This window comes from Rhamphochromis longiceps, linkage group LG9, assembly GCF_057381845.1.
Source record: "Rhamphochromis longiceps isolate RC_006_pf linkage group LG9, R_longiceps_female_GT1.1, whole genome shotgun sequence".
Taxonomy (NCBI): domain Eukaryota; kingdom Metazoa; phylum Chordata; class Actinopteri; order Cichliformes; family Cichlidae; genus Rhamphochromis; species Rhamphochromis longiceps.
In genome coordinates this window covers 29,500,504-29,519,281 of record NC_140565.1, presented here as the reverse complement: position 1 = coordinate 29,519,281, position 18,778 = coordinate 29,500,504, and the positions used below count along the sequence as shown (strand labels likewise).

General features: G+C 38.5%; 1 protein-coding gene and 2 long non-coding RNA genes across 3 annotated transcripts in view; 1 reads left to right on the top strand and 2 right to left on the bottom strand.

Annotated features, from left to right (window-relative positions):
- LOC146662507 (uncharacterized) overlaps positions 1-18,778 on the top strand; it is a 54,922-nt gene that overhangs the window by 31,527 nt on the left and 4,617 nt on the right. The gene's annotated exons all lie outside the window — the stretch shown is intronic.
- On the bottom strand, positions 5,453-18,690 carry LOC146662508 (uncharacterized). Its single transcript, XR_014913382.1, has 3 exons — positions 18,488-18,690; positions 12,206-12,269; positions 5,453-6,357 (listed from the first exon to the last, which is right to left on the bottom strand). It is a non-coding gene; the product is annotated as an uncharacterized LOC146662508 (long non-coding RNA).
- LOC146662509 (uncharacterized) lies at positions 9,271-10,787 on the bottom strand. The gene is made up of 3 exons (XR_014913206.1): positions 10,522-10,787; positions 10,073-10,160; positions 9,271-9,490 (listed from the first exon to the last, which is right to left on the bottom strand). It is a non-coding gene; the product is annotated as an uncharacterized LOC146662509 (long non-coding RNA).

The window sequence follows — 18,778 nt, the reverse complement described above, 5'->3', positions numbered from 1 at the left end:
TTGAAACTGGTATAACAATGGTTAATGACTGTGAAAATGGCAGACAGGGGAATTAAAGGAATGGTACCTGGTTTTAGAGATGATCAAAAGGTGGTGGTGGTGGGGGCGCTTGTTCACTGGCACAGCAATCAGGACAGATTGTGTGATTGAGAGCTAGTAGTAAACGCTGATGGCTCATTTGCTCATTGATGGATAATTGTAGCCATTAACAACATGACACTGGTCTCACCTTTATTATAAGATTCTTCTTCACAGTGTTAATGGTTTCCTCTTGTCCGTGTCCTTGCATTCATTATTAGAAATGCTTTCCTGTTGTGTCCCTTAATGACTATACCTGATGGTATAGTGCTCTGGTGGCACCATGCATCAAGCTGCTGTAGCATCCGGTATTGTTACTCATCCAAAGGATACAAGAAACAAAAAAGACTTAATCTAGTGTATTAGTACATATGTTTAACTATTTTTGTCTTTCATAAAGGGGACTTTTTTATAACAATGCCTGAACTTTAAAATGAAAATTATTGTGGAAAGGAACTGAAGCAGAGATGCAGCACACATGAGCACATAATGCTGCTGCACTTCCTTTAGTCTCTGCAGGCAGCAGAATGAATTAATATAATATACCTTATTGTGCTTTGAAGCTTAAACTCCGTGTTTCCACCTTACAATCTGCCTCCTCCTCCCATGGGACTGCACAGTCACATAAAGCTCACAGTGTTACATAAATATGTTTCATAATGAATATTCTAATGTTTTTGGCTTCGTTTTATATTCAACTGGGGGTCAGTATTACCCATTTTTCAAAGAGAAAGAATTTAGCTAATTAGCTCTGGCCCTTTTGTTACGGACTCATTAAAATTAATTCAAACTTCTTTTTTTTATTTGAATAACTCGTTAGGACTACACGAACACATATGCAAAGAATCAAACTCATATTGCAGCTGATTAATAAGCCTCTCTGAGTAGAAAACTAAATAAAGACTTTTGCTCTTTATTTGAAACTAGTGTGGGAAAATAATTTGCTTTTTTTTGGGCACAGATCCAAGTCTGTTACTGGGGAAATAATTGGGCCTATTGTGAAAGGTGGGCTGTGGCAAAGGTTCGTTTGATGTGCGACAGTGACAGAACACCCAAGTTGATCTGGAGCATCTTGAATTAACTAAATGTGCTGAGTCAGTGTGCTCTCACCCGTTAAAAGAAACAAAGAATCCTTTAGGGGAGCTTGTAACAGGCCCTCTCACTGAAACTGCAGAAAAAAACCCTCAGGCTGTACTCCTCTTCAAAGAAGATCCTTGATAGGGTTGCTAAAGAATCCATTATGGGTTCAGTGAACTGTCAATGGTCACATTTTATTGACAAATGTACATTCTTCAACAGTAGACTCAAATGTAGACTCTGACCTACCAGTGACTTACCCCATTCTGTTCACAGATTACACTTTACTAGTCAAATGTTAAATGTCTGACAAAAGAGTATCATTACAGTTAGTCTAACAGAAAAAAAAAAGAAATCCTGTGCAGGGCTTTCGATGTACTGAAGAGGCTTTAGGCGCTTAGAGTTAAGATATAGATGAATTTGATTTGAAAGGGCACAAAAGTTCACCAGACAGCAGTAGATGTTAACTTCTTGGTGCCATCATAACACAACTGAATAGCTTATGAAGTTGTAACGTTATGCAGGTGTTACATTTTCAGCGTACTTCCATTTCTTTATATTTAAGACCTCGATACACCTACAAAATTCAATTAGGATGTTCTGTATTCCTGAGAATAGCGACATAAATGGGAAATTCGATGAACGCGCTAAACATCTAAATGTAACCAAAAAATAGATCAAAAAGTGTCAATTATAAATTATATAAGAAAACATGCATAACTAGGCTTTTTTTCATTCCCAATATTGTCACAGTTCATTTCTGTGAGCAGATTACACATGACCCTCCTGTCTCCAGACAGCTGATGACTTAAGGGGTGATCACAACAACAGCTGGTTATAAGCTAACATTATGCCAGCTTACATTGAGTGTGCGGAAAATCACACCCTAACCCTGTGATAAATAGTTTGATTACATTCTCACATCATACGACAGTTTATTCGCTAATTGCGCAAGTCTGACGACATTAGATCCACTTCATGGGAATTTTTTTAGAAACGGGCGAGCAGCAGCCCTTACTGACAAAAAATGCAGCATATTGTCAACAAATCACCACGATATCACTGTCATTGGTCAGAAGTGAGCTTCATATTCTCCTCCAGAGTAAATAGACGTGAACACTTCACACCTGGCATTTCGACAGCTGAGGTAAACAGTGACTGACAGCCCACATGTACTATGGATCAATGTCCAGAGCTTTGAGGTGACTTGGAGAAAAACAAACAAAACAAGACACCCCCCCCCCCCCCCCCCCCAAAAAAAAAAAACAAAACATAAAATATTGCAACATTTTTAATGAACAGATATGATTTTTACTGGTTTATTGTTAAATGTTGAAATGTTAAATTATAGTATGTACAAAAATGTTTTTAATCACAGACAGGAGTAGAAACTGACCAGCTTTGGCCATTATGGGGTGCAGAGGGTTAACCCTCTTACATGCTCAACTTGGAATATAGCATTCAGCAAAGATCTGGCAATAGCACTTTTCACCAAAACCACCTCAGTGCTGACAGCTTATGATATTTATCTTGATAAGAAGCTTTGGAAGCCCAGACAGTATAAAGCTAAAATCTGAAGCTGTGCGACTATGGTTTCTTTTCTAATATCGCTCCAGGACTGAATGCACGCAGATGCCTTGCTGTGGTGGTACTTCTTCATAAAATACAACCATATTATTTGTATCATTAAGCTCAGGAAAATAAATGGCCCTGCTTTTCTGAGGTCAAATTATTCTCTGGAGCCACTGTTTACCATACCTATCCTTCCTCGTTCTGTCATGAAATGAGAAATACCTCTCCCAAAAATGTCGCATTACAAATATCATTGTGAGCTAATGTCTTCTCAGACTGGCTGGTGATGTATTTGTCGGCTGGCTGCCTCCAGACAGAGTATAGGAAATGTAGGACATGTCACAGAGGTTAGTGACTCCCCCGTCCTTTCTCTAATGCCTTTTTAAGTCACATTGAAAGCTATGAAATTACAGGTTCATCCAATTCTATTGTGAAAATTAACTGAAAAAGAAATTAGAAACACTGGGTATTACTTGTTCTTAATATGAACCTGAAGGTAGAATCCCTCAGGTCCTTTGTATGTGTTAAACTATCAAAGCCAATCAATAATGTAATATTCTACATTAATATGGAAATCAAGGTTAATGAAATACATTTTCAGACTCTGATAATTTTTTTCTGCATTTCTTAGACAATCGTTCAGATTTAGATCAATGATCAGAATCAAAAAGGCAATTACAGTTATGAAACACTCATTGCAATCAATTTCTGAGGCTCATTCAATACAAACTGAAAGAGTGTTGTTTATCTACTTGTCTGTGGTGACATGTGCAATATAATTGCAAGCCTCTTCACGAGAGCTCCCCAAATCTTCCCAGACAGATGACATTTTTAGCTGCTTCTATTGGTCTGTGCCAATTTTTTTTCATTCTCACTTAAAGCCAGCTTTTTTTTTATTGCTTGACAGTGTATTGATGTTTTGCAACAGCTGTTATGACATGTATTAATTCTGTGTGAGAAAAGACCGCACAAAGCCCTTCAGATAAAATTGAAATTTGTTGAAATGCGTCGCAGCAGCACAGAGTTTACACACTGATGATACCTTCACATAGAGGATATTTAAATTAAAAAAGTTACATCAGAGATTACAGTGCTATCCCCTTTTAATTACTTAGCCAGACAGCTGTTGTTTGGTTGTGGTGCTACAACTTAATAAATACAGCACTGTTGTTTTATTTCAGGAGATGAGATTATGACACAAATAGTGTGTGCATGTTTTGTTTTTCTTGCTAGAAAAAAAAGGTACTAAGTGACTTGGATCACCTGGGTGTAGCAGCCAAGGGTTACTATGGCGACTCAACTTTTTTGCCCCCCCTGTCCTGTCCGGCAGTGTAGCAATCAGAATTGTCTGGAGGCCAAAAATGCCAAACAGATTTACATGAAGCATTGCAGCATTTGCTGCAATAGTCCACTTGATAGTCATATTTCATTAGACCTTTATTAGAATTTTTTTATTTGCATTATTACAACCCCAAAGGACAAGACCAAAGGATGGAAAAGGAAAAAAAAACAAAAAGTTGGGGAAAAGCTAACAGAAGGAGCAGGATAGAGAGAGATAGAAAGAAAAAACACTGAGAATCTGCTTCAACACCAACAAAAAACGCAGCAAAACAGCAGAGAAACCACAGCAACAACCAACATATGCAAAATAATAATGACAATGTTACTGAACATCATACAGCACTAATAATACAAGCTATTTCAGAGACAGCAGCTCATAAGGTTGCTTCATGAGACCCAGGCTCCCAGTCATCCAGAGGCCCCCCAGGGCATGAAAGCCCCAGGAAAACCCCGCAAGGACAACTGCGGCCCCCACTCAGAGAAGAGCAGGGGAGAGCGCTGTGGGCGGGGGTCACCAGCAGGGGAGTATCCTGGCTACCAGGCCGGTAACCTACGTCTGCAGGCTCAGACCCCCCAGCAGCTTTGCATGCAACCGCCAGAAGAACACCATCTGGAAAGCACCAAAGCCCCATCCAGGTCATGACGACCCAGCACCAACCCCCCGCAAGAAACCCACCCCTAGGGAACCCTAAGATGCCTCAAGCCCATGGCATAGAGTAGGTGCATAAGAAACTGTGCTAAAAGTGTAACGATGTGGTGAGAATGTAAACCACTGGTGAGAAAAAAGCATTTATGAAGCACACTTGGAGTTTAACAGAGCAGTTAATGTATTAGTGAGTTTTTGGTAGAAAATTCAGGTTGGCAAAACTGATTTTGTATACATACACTGGAGCGACTACGGCTCAGGAGATACAACGGGTCATTTACTAATCGAGATGGTATTGTGGTTTGACCCCTGCCTCCGACCCGCATGTTGAAATATCCTTGGGCAAGATGCTGAACCCTGTGTTGCCCTCGATGAATCCATCAGTGTTACTGAGTGAATGTAAAAGTGCTTTGGCACGGAACGAAGGCATGAAAAAAGGTATAAATGTGTGTGTGAATGGATGAATGAGGCTTGGTAGTGCTTTGTGTGTTCAAATTGAGTAGAAAAGCGCTATATAAGCACCATTTTCTATTGTTTGGAGGGTTCATTGTCTCATGAAAAAAATGGCAGAGCTGAGCAATGCAAAGAGGGATTTTGTTGCTTTTATAAATAGCAAAACACTTCAGTCACATAATTTATGTCATGCCTGCAGTTTTTAATCTTTTTTTACAGCTTTAATCCCATAAAATGAACCATGAACACATCACAAAGAAAGACAAAACTTGCACACTGCTAACATGCAAAATGATTTTCATGTTCACTTATTTTACCAGGCCAGCACATTCTTAATCCCAACGCAATACATTCGCATAGTGGATCACATCATATTTCAATGCATAGTTTATCCTCATAGACTACCTTTCTGAGACACAACAGCAAAAACCAAAAAAACAAAACAAAACACTGTGGTAGGACAACTTTCAACCAGAAGACCTAACCATAAAATTTCTCTCTAGGTTTAGACAACAAATGCCTCCCCACGGCATAGCGTAATTGGTCCATTAGCTGGATAAGCTGACAAAAAAAAGATGATTTATGTTAAAATATAACCTTTTACATTTAAATCATACATTAAAACTCATACATTCTTCCATCGGCAACAAACTTTCCTGACATTTCTTTGATTCCACAGTTTTCCATGTCAGTGATAACACCAGCAGACTTATGCCAGGCATAAGCCAGCAGTTGTATGACATCTTTTAAGCATCGCTGTTTGATCAATAGGAGTTGACCCTACTTGTTCAACCACCTAAGAATAACTCGACAAAGCCCTTCTTATAAAAAGTGACCTCCCTAACAATGGCCTCAGGAGGTCATTGTTCGCACAATAACCTACCTTAAGATGAGGGCTTGGCTGAATGTAATTTCAGTCTTTTTTCCACCATCAATCAATCAATCAGGTCATCAATCATGTCGCCCTTTTTAAGACCCGAGATCAAAACAAAGTCTGTTTTGGTTACCTTCTCTGTTTGGTGTTTGCATGCTGTCCCCCGTACTTGTATGGGTTCTCTCCAGGTACTTGGTCTTCTTCCAGCAATTCAAAGACATGCTAGTGAAGTTAATTTGAAATTCTAAATACCCGCCTCTCAGCCTACGACGTCTGGGATAGGATCCAGCCTGACTGTGATCCTGACCTGGAGAAGCTGAAAAAAATGCATTGATTTATTGATTTCTCTTCTCATCCTATAAGTGAGAAATATGCCATATGAGTATTTGTTAATGCTTGTATAATATCACGGATGTATTGGTCCTATCGAAGCAATAACTAACAACTTTGTTCTTCAAGTATGAAGACTTAAAAACAAAACAAATCTAATACATTATTTCTGAAGCAAATCTCATGCTGACATGACTGCTGTTTTTATCCAGTCAGAAAAGGTCCATGTTGATGTGTTGAGTGTAGCGAGAAAACTGTCTGTAGATAAATTAGCTTAGTTTGACGTCTCTTTCAAGCTAATGTCTCTTGAGCTTTGCCAGGACAAAATGACCAAAATGATAAGAATGGCCTTGCACAAGGCATTTACTCCGTGCCTAGAGGTACTTTCCAGGATTGTATATTATATAAATGTACACAACAGAAAATGCAATTGTTTCATTCTAAAATTGGATATACTGTGAAAGACACCGAAAATACAGAATTGAGGGTACAGAAACGATATTATACCTCGTACACACTGTCAGACCCCAGCTGAGGAAAAAAGCAGGATATTTTATTCTTACTGCTTGTAACAGAACCCTTTCCCTCCATTACCCACTGTGGGCTGCTCTCACATGGGTCATTAATCACACAAACCCCAATAGTGTCCCTCCTTTAAATTAGCCCACTTTGACTAATGGCAGAAAGGGAAATGTAACATTCTGCCTATTGATATACAGGAGGGAGAAATGCATGTAATGATCCAGAAATTCCAGTTTCAGACAGAACACCCACAAATATCCTCAAATTTCCCCCCAAAGTTCAATTTGAAACTTTATGCACAGTTTGTGCCACATAAGCCATAGTAAATGTCTTGTCAAATGGAAGTTGACTTTTCATGCAATGAAGGGAAATGGCCATTTGGAACAAAGGCCCGTTATTGGAGGTAATATTAAAAGCAATCCATTCTAATCTATGTGATAAGAGGTCTACGGCATTTTTCAAAACCTACTGCATAGGAACCAATAAAAAGGAAGCAGTTGGATATATTGCAGAATCAATATCATATTTAAAGTGCTCGTACAATTTTTTTTGACTAGTATTGTTTTATATTAACAGCCAAGAGCTAGTAGATAAACTTATATCACCCATGGTTTATATGAGCATTTCTACTAGCAATGAAAGCCTGGCGGTCTTTAGCTCAGTCCAAACAGAAATAACAAAAGTGTAATTATGAAGGCATACCACATGATTTACTTTTAAATACTGGTTGAGTGCAAATCGAAACTGAAGTACTGACGAGATTTTGGCACGCGAGCGTGTCGTTTTATTCACAGAATATGCTATATGAGTGCTGAATTTGATGTTAACAACAAATAATCACAAGAGAGACGCTGTGCTGTGCTGTGCTGTAAAAGGGGACACAGACTGTTTGAGACAAAAAAGGGGGCGAGCTCAGTCTTGGCAAACACAAGGACATCTGGAGAGTAGCAGCTGACTAACAGTTGATTTTCACCTTACACCACATGGTGAGATTTGGATAGACTTTCAGCTGTTTAGCTTTTTCTGGCTCAGTCATTTTGATATGGAATGAAACCACACTGAAAAAAATATGTTGTTGGATTTACTTAATTCAATGGTGGACATTTGTTGCACACAGATGTTTTGCTTTGGCAGCAACTTAAACAATTGAGTTAAATTAACACAATTTATTCATGTTCAATAAACCTGTGCAATTTGTGTTGATAAAATGTGACTTAAACATGTTTTGATGAAGTAATTTGAGCTCTTGAAATATTTTAATCCTTCACAATTTTCTCACTTTATCCCAACACCATTCAATAACTTTTACCCAATACTACTTGGTCACTTAAATACTACATGTTATCTTCAAATTACATTTTGCTATTATATTCTAGTATCAAATACACAATTTTCAAAGGAGGCCTTATAACAGATTATATTGTTCTCTTCCAAGATGGTTGCTGGCATCCACCAGTAACCTTTCAAAACAAAATGTCTAATTTCACTGCATTGACAGTAGGTAAAGAATTAAACTGACATTACTCCTCTACTGAATCTATATAAACCAACAGTTAAATAATGTCAGTTCTTCCGTGTTCTCTGGAATCAATCACAGCAAAGAAATTAGACTCTTTCTTTTGAAAAATGTTGGGAAAGAACAATACAAAACATTCTATTTAAGGCCTCTGACATCAAGATTCAGTTAAACAACAATTATAACTAAACAATTTGAGGTAATGTTAGTTTCCATTAACATTAAATTAGGTTACTGAATTGGCAAACACCTTCCTATTAACATTACCCATTTTACCCCAATAACTAAAGAAATTAGCACTTGCAGGTCAAAACCTTTATTCAAGAGATGCAAAAATAACATTGATACGGTGAGTGACTGTCAAAAATTACGGCACTGATCATACTGTGACATCTTGGTTCAAAACAGCAAGCTTAGAAATATTCAACGTTCCTTACTTCAACTGAATGAAACTGAAAACACCATTTCACACGACCCATATGGGATATTTAGACTGCATAACTGTTCATGCTACATCTCTTCACTAGTAAAAGAAAGAAAAAATACAAAGAGAAATTTAAAAATGCTGCCAAACAGACAAACAGAACTTGTACAGAGCAAAAGGAAAAACAAACAACAACAAAAAAACGGCTCGTCCTCATGGCAGTTGCAGTGTATATAAAAATGAACCCTGCGATCTGTTCCTGGAATTGAGCTTCAAAAATGCAGCAGAACAAGTGTGAGATTTAAATGTCTTCTCACCTAGAGCTGGTCACCTCACATGCATAACAGTGAGCTTCGTTGCAGGAGCAGTTTTGTCTTAGTTGTGAGCTTTTCTTGAGAGCTGAGTTGCTTCCAACTCAATTACCACCCTTTGAATCACCTCAAAAGTGTAGCAGAGTTGTGATGGGTAACTCATATTGAAGGAATAAAAAAGGTCCAAACAGCATGGCTACTGCAAAGGTCACGTTATCCAGATCTTGAAGAACTACTATACCCTCGATGATGATGCCAACGTCAGAAAAGTCATTGCCTGGTGCATCCTCTGGAGACAGATGTTCATTGTGGTTTTCTCAATCTGTGCAGTGGCCTCAGTCAAGTCCTGGTTAAACACAAAACATTTCTTTAAGATTCCTTTTTAAACTCATCTCTTTTGAATCTACCAGTTCTAATGTTAGAGTAATTTAAACCAATGCAAGCAACATAGTAAATAGCTATAGCCAAAGAGTGGCCTGCCATGCTGCCATTCATGGTCTAACAGAGTTTCTAAGAGAGGGTGAAAAACATAATTTCAAATGCTTTACATTAGTTTTTCTTAGAAAGACACCGGCCCATCAGAAATCCAGGTTTTGTCACTCAGAAGATGTTAGAATTTAGACTTTCAGCCCCACAATTTGGTTAGCTGTTGGTCTTTTTTTTTTTTCAAACAAAAGCTAATGTAAATATTGGTGGGATTTTCCTTTGTTCACTAGAATGACAAATTTAAAGTTTTTTCACACTGATGTGACCCCTAATACAGGGGTGGGGCCTCAAGGGCCGGCGGCTGAGTTCACTACCAGGCCTCATGTGAACTTCAAATTATTAAAGAGGACTACTGGTCCTAACTGGTCCAATGAGGATCAAGTGGATAACTAAATGCATTTTAAAATGTTGCAAAGCCACAATCTACTCATAAAACACTCACCATGAACTCCTGCACCAAGATGTTGCAATTGTCTTTCACACAGATGCGGAGCACTTTGATGAGACTCCCTTTGAGCATTAATGTCATCCTAAAGTATTATAACAAAGAAAACAGAGATTTGTGAACTTTTCAGTAGCAGAGAAGAAAATGATCCCAGACCAAAACTTAAACCAGTCAACATGCAACACCAGCATCTACAAAGCAATATCAAAAGTTCCTGTTTGACATCAACTTTATGGATATATAGTTTCCAGAACATTTATTTTTTTAAAAAGATCAATTTTTCTCAGTGGGCCAGTAAATGCATGACGAAAATTATGGCATCCTTTCGGTGGAATCAGTACTCACAGGTAATAGTTGACTGTTTCAATGGATGCAGCATAAAAATCTTTTACTGACCTAATGCAATACATATACACTTTGTAGTTAAAGAATTTTAAAGTTCTTACTGTCATCATGGCAGCTACATCCTTTAGCTTTGTGCCCTGTTCCCCCGATCACTTTGCAAACACTTTCAGCAGACTGTCAGAGAGAAACTCAGCTCCGTCAGAAACCTGTAAAGGCATGGTTGGGATGCACTGGAATGCTGCATTTCATCTGAAATGACATAAAATTATTTTGAAATAACAGCAGGCACTGTGCTTGGTTAATAATCAGTAATGTTTTGTTGAATAAAAACTGTGTTTCCAGATCTTATGGGATTAAAAAAATCCAAAGATGTTTATTTCTGATTTGCAACCCAAGAACCCACAAGTTACAACCTCATTTTAGTTCAAGTGTGCATTAATGTGAGTCCAGTAATCACCTTTCTGACAATACATACAGGTATAAGTCAAACCTATGGCAGATTTTGGATTTCTCAGTTGTATTAATAGGGTGGTCTATTTGAGTATGCATGCACCTAATAATTATAAAAAACCTATTATAATTAAGTTACAGAAACCTTAAGCGAAAATAGAATATACTTTCTTACCATAACACCTTGAACCCACAATCCATCAGCTGACTCCTGGTGAAATGCAGAATAGATGTGGTCTCTCAATGTGCATCAACAAAAACAAAAACAAAAGGACAGCAGGTGAGGGCAGGAGGGGTAGGGATGTAAGCTAGCATAATACCGCTGATGATATTAGCTAAAGCTGTTCAATGTCCAAAATCTCACTAACACCACGGTGCAGTAAATACACAATGTAACTGAAGAGTCAGTTGTCAAATCTATTCACACAGAAAACCAAATTATGTTATGAGTGCCTCGTAATTAGGTTTAATGTGATATTACGGCTCTTGTGCCAAAGACAAATTCAAATGAAAAAGCGCCAATTCTTTGATAACAGATAAAACAGCAAATAAGCTAACGGCTCTTTTTTAGCATGTTACATGGCGGCACTTTAGACGTTTAACTACATTTGGCTGAAATATGGTAAATATTAATTCAAAAAATCAAGACATACCAAAAAACGTAGAGTTGGCTGCTCGACTTGACTGAGATGGATGCATTTTTTAAACCACGATCCAAAGCCCGCGAGATGAAATCACGCGTGGTTTCACGAGATTTAACGTTGCTATCTTATTGACTTACTTCACCTGAACATGATATAAACAATTTAATACACCCTTTCTGCATATCATGTAGTTTTTACACTATATAGTTACATTTATCTTTAAAACATGAGGCAATTGTGTTAAATACATGCAAGATGCTTACATAAATCCAAGAGATGGCCAGTCCCTTTTTTTCAGTGCAAGCTGCCTTTATTTTGTTTTCTATTTTCATTTCCTTACAATTTCGGTAAATCTATAAAGCATATTCCCTGCGTTTTGTCCATGTTTTAAGGTTTTATACAAATTATACATCTTCCTTTTTGTCATAGTGCGAGCAGCAAAGAAACCCCCGTCAGTTCCCTTGTCTTTAAACTTATTTAACCTTCATCCTCTTTGATCATGTTCTTTTCACAGGAGGCAGCCTCGGTGGCTTCTCTGACCGTGCTGCACAGCGGACTAATGATTAGAACTTCTTTAAATAACGTTAGAAATCCCTTGCTTATTATTTCTCCCTCTGTTCTCCCATTCTATAATGACAAATCTTAGACCTTCAGAGTGTACACAATTATTATTCCTTTTTTCTTTCCTTACCCATGGAGACGTTTCCTGGGTTGTTTGATGAGTGAATCCTCTGTGGTCTTTTTCCATTGTACCTCTAAAATAAAGCACAATTTAAATTAGGTTCTGCTTAGTCTCTCATGTGTTGCACAGTATATTTTCGCCGTCCCACTTTACGGAGGTACAGTTTCTCGTTCAGAGAACTTACTCTGCTACTACCGACTGTTTGTTTTGTCTTTCTAATCGTCTTGCATAATTCCAATCTAAACCCTCTGAACTCTTTAAGGCTCACCAATTTTTCTTCACGGCTAGTTTTCTTTCTTTTCCCCCCCTCACTGTCTCTAGCAGCGATTCAAAGACAGTGTTGATAGGGGTCATGCACACAGAACTCGCCACAGAAATATACTCTGAGAATCGGCTCTTCTTTTAGACACAACAGTTTAACATTTAATCTGCAATTCATCTGAGAGGAAGACAAAGCTGTACACGAGCAAAATACATTTCCAGTTTTACATTAAATTCTCCTTCCTCCCCATACAAGGTATGGTTCCATCCAGAGCTCTGTAATGGTAAATTAGATATTTTATGTGGGTAGCTGGTGGAGTCAGATGTTAGATAATAGCTCCGGTGTCAAAACGAGGCATCAAAAGTTCCCACAACTTCAAAGTGAACAACTTTTGAAAAGATTTCTGACAAATGTTTTTGACAGTGCTGAATATTACTTTTATTTTAGTATCAGCCTTGTGAAAAAATATGTTCAGCATGTGACGCAGACTGCTATTTTCTCTTCTCCCCAAGCTCACATTTGCAACTTCATGCTGTTCACTCCATCAGTTTTTTCTCCCCCCTTCTTCCAGCTCTCTTAAGTATTTCGGTCTTCTTTCAAGTGAGGAAGTCGTATTTCGGGAAGTTTTGGGTCTGGGGTGTGTGCCTGCAAGCGTGCGTGCCTCGCTTTGTCCACGGATCTATAAACATGTCCCTTCCATATCTTCTTTTCACAGACAAGGTCTCTGTGGAAGACAGATCTCCTCTTTCCCTCTGTGCCTCTCTAAACTGTCGTCTAGTCTTTCCAATTTTCCTCCCCAAAGGCCAACAAGAACACATTTCACACATCTGCGGGAGACCCAGTCTGCACCATTTTTCCCTTGCTGTAATTTATTCTTCCTTTAACATCTCCTTTTTCGTATGTTTACCTATCAAGAATAGAATCACTCCGCAACATATGTATGCCACATTTCATGCAACATTTTAGCAATTTCCTCCACAACATGGAGGAGTTTAGATTTATTTATTTTTTCTCCACTTGATCAAACCTTCGGTTAGTGTAAAGCTGTCACCTGGCTAGTTCCTGCATCCTGCTGTATTTTTCAGCAGCTGCACTTCTCAGTATGAAAGTACATCACTCTGTTCAAAAAGTAATGGTGTCAGAAAGGTTTTCTCCAGTGGGCTGAATTGCAAATAGAGCAAATCCTTGCACTTCTAAGCCTTGCCAACAGTTTTGGAGGAGTTTTTCTAAATTCTGTTACATGTTAAAAGACCAACACAAGTGCACACTCTGCCAGATGTGAGTGCATTAAAGAAAGTGTGAGGTTAAATCTACAAGTTTACCGTACGCTCAGTGAGTCAGGGGCTACGTGTGCTGCGACTACCCAAGCAGGCCTAGTCAGACTGGGTGAAAAACACGTCACGGGTCACTTGGCAGGGGTACGTTAATCATACGCGACTGCACAGGTAGCATGATGGGAAACAAATTGAGTGTCATTTCTCACCAGAGGGCTCGGTATCACAAGACAAGCAAAGCTCTGGCCTTACACCCGAGTCCTCGTGTGTCTCATGTCCTGGCTGCAGAGACAAGTGTGACATGACAGACTGTACACCGAAAAGTGGACACTGACAAATAGCTGGGGAAATGTTCCCTTGCAAGAAATGCAGAGAACGTCATTATCTGGAACCCGGTAACACTGGAGCAGATAGAGAGGCGGTCAAAACAGAACTTAATTTCCGGGAGGCTAAAGCACAATATTAATGTGAATGTATCTAATAAATACATCACACGCTGAACACTATTATTTAGTTGCTACACAAACATTTGTTTAATGATATATAGGTCCTTGGTAGTTGCAGCTGCAAATGTAATACGAAGTCTAAAAACAAGCACATAAAATGCAAATTCATATTCACATTTTAATGTACTGTAACATCCAGTCAATTACACGCTGCTCTCGTTGCTCTGTATCCATGGCAGATTTGAGCTTTTGTTATTCAAACATCACTCTAATGTTTGCTGATCAGTAGATGCAGATAATCTTTCTCAGTGATGACAAAGAGATATTCTGATCCAAAAATCTGGAACAACAAAATCCAAGGATTAGATTTCTGCACTGTTTGTTGAGAGGGGCAAATCAGGGGTAAATTAACCTCATATATAACCTCAAATATACAGTAATCTGAGGCTGTTACAGATTGTTAAGATATTTGCTAAACTTCTAAGCCTCTGTTTAGGTGGTGTGAATTAATCAAACATTTATTCCTAAAGACCACCTTAAAAGTCTGGCTGCGTGGAAGCAACAACTAAAGGATAAGACTTTTGTACCACGCTGTAAAATCACATCAAGTGCTAGTTCATTGAGGTTTAACTGACATTGAAAATGCATATCTCATACATATTCTCAAATATAATTGGATTCAAATAAAGTCTCAACCACTCAGCAGCTTTAAAAACCTGTAGTCCAACAAAATAGTATACAGACAACTCACAACAACCTGTTTTACGAGCCCGAATATGTGTGATTGTATGGCGAATTAAATAAAACAAATTACATCCTGACATTAAAGGAAAATGATGAAACCTTTCATTTGACTTATTTTACACATATTATGAGCATGACAAGTCAATATTTACGTGTGCAACATAGCCAAGCTGTCTGCTGTGGAACTGGCTGCACATGAAAATGAAACTTTACAGCTCCCTTACTTTGAGATATAGTTTGAAGAAACATATTTTTCTGTAGCTGCATGCCTGTTTTCAGCTCAGTGACTTTCTGAAGCCTCTGTTCTCTGTCCATCGCTCCATATCTCTGGTGGTGTGTGGACTGAAAATGACGACTCAAATTATGTTTTTTGAAAAAAGTGATCATCTCGTGGCAAATGGATAAACAGGCCTCTCTCTTACATTCGGTAAAGATGTGGGCTAATCAGTCCCGTGTGTCTTTTGAAATTGTCCGCCTTCAGCATCAGCTTTCCTTAGTTTGTGCCATGCTGTGTTAGCTAGCTTGTTACCTTGCAAGTTCAGTGGAGGTAAGCCTGTCTCTGTGCAGACCGCACACAGTCATTTTTAAATTTAGAGAGAAGAATATCATGATAGATGCAGGTTTGATTACTGGCAACTTTAAATTTGTGCCTCAGTAGTCACAAATGAAAAGCCATACAGCTCACGGTAACTGTAAGTTGTTGTCTGGCTCTTGTAGCTGCTGCAGGGTAAATTACTTTGTGCAGTTAGGATGTAAAACACAGAGTCACTTTCATGGCTTGCTATGTGGAACAAGTGAACAGTTTGCCTTGTCAGCAAAAAAAAGTTCCAGCTGGTATAACTATGCAGAGTGAATATGCGTGACTGTATTCAGTACTGTAGGCGACAGGTAAGATCAAAAGAGAAATAGAAAGAAATTCAGGTCTATATAGAAATATGAAAAAATCAGCGATTCAAATGTAGATCAGAGTTGAGTGGCAGATCTTTTGGCTCATGCATGAGTCCAGAAAAAGCCTCTTTTAACTTATTCATGCAGTACTATGTTGTAAAACGTGTGTTTACAGTAGTAGTCTTGCAAAGATGACTGTAAAATCAGGCCTGCGTTTTTAATTAGGATGTGTGGATACACACAAAATTTCTGATATTTAATATTATAAGGGGGCAGGGATAGCTCAGTAGGTAGAGTGGTGGAACCGTGATCGGACAGTCAAAGGTCCGAATCCACTGAACGGCTACCCTGAGGTACCCCTGAGCAAGGTACCGTCCCTACACACTGCTCCCCGGGCGCCCAATGGCTGCCCACTGCTTCACTGAGTGAATGGGTTAAACGCAGAGAGGAATTTCCCCATGGGGATCAATAAAGTATACATTATTATTATCAATTTAAAAACAGGTTCTTCAGTTATAAATAATGATTTAGCCCAATATGATATGTATATAAAGAAGAAACGGAGCCCAAAGCATTTTCCAAAACAGTGACAAAGCACATTTATTTTTGCAAAAATACCAAGACATATTTTAATGGATTTAAATAGTTAGCTTAAAATAAAAAATAATTGAAACAACATCCAAATGGTTTCTACTGCAGCGCGAATCTGACAGGAGCCAACGTGAATGAAAAATGAGTAACACGTTGTAACAGCAGCAGCTTGGAAAGAACTCAATACACAAAACAGCTTTTTGTGTTTCTTCTACCTCAGTGATGCTGGAAATACAATCACCCAAAAATAATTAAAGTCAGGGGCTGATATTCTTTAGGAGATCTCTCCGGAGCCAATGTTTTGTCTGTATTGCAGACAGTTATAAAATGTAGCAAAGTACTATGGTGTAATGAGCATGCGGAACATATGCAAATAGACATTTATGGTATACTGGTTCAATAACTCATAGTGACACAGTTACTGGAATGTATTCATCTGTCTTTTTAATGACTCTCTAGCTATTCATGGAGAAACGTCAAACAAAACTTAATTGTTCTTTATGTGACAGAAAAAGAGTAAAGATTTTAACATCATATACAATACTGTACATAGTGATAGGCATTGATTTCTGCTGGCAGAGATTTCCATCTTGTTGTTTTCAGCGTGACTTTTACCACCGTTACAGCCCTGGCCTTTTCCAAGTCAATTCTGGAAAACTTTTTTAATTCCATTAAGTGTATCTCTCGGCTAAAGTGCTTGACAATCAATAGTCAACCAGACCGTGAAAGTGACCAGACTTGTTCAAATAAATATGATCTTACTGTTGATACTTTTAATTTGTTCTCTGGAAGCTTTCCTTTGTTTTCAAAAGCTTATTGCATGCTGGCTACTGGTATCTGCCTGTCAATGTCTGACTATGCCGACAGATTCAGACTTGGAGGCATCGTAGCGTGATCCATACCGTGACTGGGGTCAACCTGAGGGAGACAGGTGTCAGGGGGACCAACAGGTCCCATGTGGGCAGAGGTTCACCACTAATGCCCCGAGGGCTCCTTTGTGAAAAGCGACAGGAGGGGGAAGAGGCGGGCTGAATACTGATGATGTCAGCTTCCATGTGCACAGACTGAAAGTGAGAGCAGCAGGCGGTCGGAGAAAAGAGGGCACGGATGCGATATTCTGTTTATTTCCATATTACCTGAAGAACTGGAAAACCTAATCTCAAAATTTTATGCACTACTTGCATCATTTTAAACAAAGATTAAATACATCAAATGGTGACTTGCAGAAAACTGAGAGACTCTTTTTAATTAGAGCAGGCATGTAGAGAGAATATAATTTGGGTGCTTATCAGCACAGTGCAGCTGGATACAGCAAATTTATCACAGTTGCTCACATCTCTGTGATAAGGTGTTCCTCCTCGGCCTGGTGTATATTCAAATAAGACACTGAGTGAATCCCGGTAAGCTGTCTGACAGATTGTTATTGCCAACAGAGTGAAACAAGCAACTTGTGAGTCATTCTTCACACCCCTTTGCATTTACTACCCTGCAGAATACTCCTTTATTCTCTACTTTCCTGTATCGAGAATGTGTTTCATACCATCAGAAAATTTTTGGATTAGTGTTGAGATGATCTTTCTCAAGCTGTACCATGAGATTGTAAAAGTACTCTGGCACTGAGAGAGAAGGCCAAATAAATGGAAGTCTTTGTTTGCATCTAAGGTACAGCAGTTTGGAGTAAGCGTGCTATAAAGCTTACAAAGGTCCCAGTGGGGTCAAGGTGACAGAAATGTCAAGGCAAAGCATATATTGTAGTATTTTTCATACTACAGATCTGTGCTAGGGAAAAACTATTCTGAGAGATGCAGAAGTGTGCTCTGGTTTATCGAATTAGTGCAATAATTGTTTTAAACGTTTGCAAAAATGAATAATAAAAAAATAATATTGTACTCACATTGAGATTCTGATAATATTAATATTATTTAAAAAGTAGCAGTATTACCAACTACTCTGCATTATTTTCTGAGAAATGAAGTTATTATTCCAAAATTTTTCAAAAGAAGGAAAAGAAAAAAATGAAAACACAAAAGCAGCCCTGCTTTTCTGAATAAATGAAACAATTGAAAATTCTGCAAGAAGCTCTTACCTGCATTGAAAGGCTTCTGGTGGCTGCTGCTAATAAGCCTGACATACCAACAAGGCTTTAGGATTTCAAATACAGGCTCAAGAAAGCTGAGGATGTGTGGTATTAAGGTCACATATCAAATTATGGCATGTAACTGTTTGCCTGAACACATCAGACACAGAGATAGAAACATTGATGTAGCAAGCAGAGATCACAGAAAGTCAAAGACAAACAGCAGTGAAGCCAAATAACATGAAGAACAATGGGGACATAAAGTGGGAGTGTCCCGAGTTACACTTTTCTCACTGACTG